The sequence below is a fragment of the Pteropus alecto genome, unplaced genomic scaffold, assembly GCF_000325575.1.
Source record: "Pteropus alecto unplaced genomic scaffold, ASM32557v1 scaffold22, whole genome shotgun sequence".
Taxonomy (NCBI): domain Eukaryota; kingdom Metazoa; phylum Chordata; class Mammalia; order Chiroptera; family Pteropodidae; genus Pteropus; species Pteropus alecto.
In genome coordinates this window covers 20,363,871-20,365,606 of record NW_006434839.1, presented here as the reverse complement: position 1 = coordinate 20,365,606, position 1,736 = coordinate 20,363,871, and positions in this window count along the sequence as shown.

Genomic DNA, 1,736 nt, shown 5'->3' with positions numbered 1-1,736 from the left:
ACTAATACTGTTTTAGATACTATTTTTATTAATTTCCCAAGTTGTAATTTTTCATATGCTACCTGTGTCTATCTTCTGTTTAAGTTGTGTTTTCAATTTTTACATGGAGATTTCAAAGGAAAGCATTAACTTTGTGTCTTTAAAAATACATTTTATTTCAGATTCTCAATGATTACATTATCATAATGCCCATGCTTTGTTCTTTGATACTTGTAACAAGTTAATTTTCACAATTTCCTTTACTTTGGATTCCAATTTTATGTTAACAATCAAAATTAAAACAGTAACATTATGATCTTTCTGACATGCAACTGAGATAAGAAATAACTTGAAAAACAAACCAATTGCACTTTGTCCTTTGACTAAGATCCAGACACTATAGTCAAATAAAGAAAATAATTATGTTGACTTTTGTACATACTATCTCTAAGCAGTATTACTTGAAAGTAAATACAGTCATCGTACAGAAGGTACTGTGCTCCTTGGATACAATTTATTTCATTGAAATGCCTTATTTATTTTATTAAAGGGATTAAGAACATGAGCAACAGGAAAGCTTTTTGTTTAGCTTTGTGATTGTCTCTTTTTTCATGCCATTTGTTTTGACGGCAAGTTGTTGGTACACAAAAAATTTTCTTGCTAAAATTTTTTGTTATTTTTGCCCTTTTCCTTATACTGGGAATTTTGTAGAATAGTATGGATATTTTCTTTTTTTTCATATGCTCCTCCAGGAAAGGTCAAACAGAGAGTATGTAGATTAAATAAGCTTAGACTATAGCTACATTCCTTTGTAATTACATTAAGACATTCTGACAGTATAAAATTAGTGGCCAATATTAAAATGTCCTTAAAACTATTTTATGTACAGAAGATGTAAATAAGCTTAGATCCCTTTGAAAGAAGATAAATATACATATGATATTCTGTAACTTAGATTAATAGCTAAGGTGATACCTTATTATGGTAATATAAATTTATAATATACTTAGCATATAGCTATAGCATTCTACATAAACAAAACACATCCTTATTACTAGTTTGTGTTGATATACCTCATTAATCTTTTCAGAATATCTATTTGTTTTTTTTTATACAGTTTCAAATTTATACACACATTCAAAATACCCATATAATAGGCTAACTGGACCAGTAGCAATTACGAAGCAGAAGAACTGGTTGAAGAAAGAAGGAAGAAAAAAAGGAAGGGAGGAAACATTTTATTAAGTCTAAACACTGCTAGCCTAAAATGAAAAACTAAAGTGCTAGAAAAGTTAACATTATAATACTGTATTCCTAGTATATACAACACTGTTAATACAATCTTTCATCCCAGAGGATGGTGGTTTTGATATTGTGTTAATGGGTTCAGAAATATTTGATGCCTTCGCTCCCACAATTTTAGTGGCACTAAGGAAAAAATAACTAACATACAGTGATGTTTATTATATTCCAATATTGTTTTTATCATTTTACAGATATTATCTCATCTAAGCTTTAAAATAATCTAACAAGTTAGATACTATTATTATTTTGCACTAGGTCACAAGCTATTATGTGTGGGAGTTTGAATGGTGATAATCTGACCCCAGAATCAAATTGACCCACAATAGTGAACTAATTTACTCACATGCATTAAGGCCTATGACCGACAAAGGCAAATTCTGTCAAAAGCTCGGATTTTGTTTTTTTTTTTTTGCAAAGAATGTTTTTATTTTTTAATTTTTGTATTATTATGG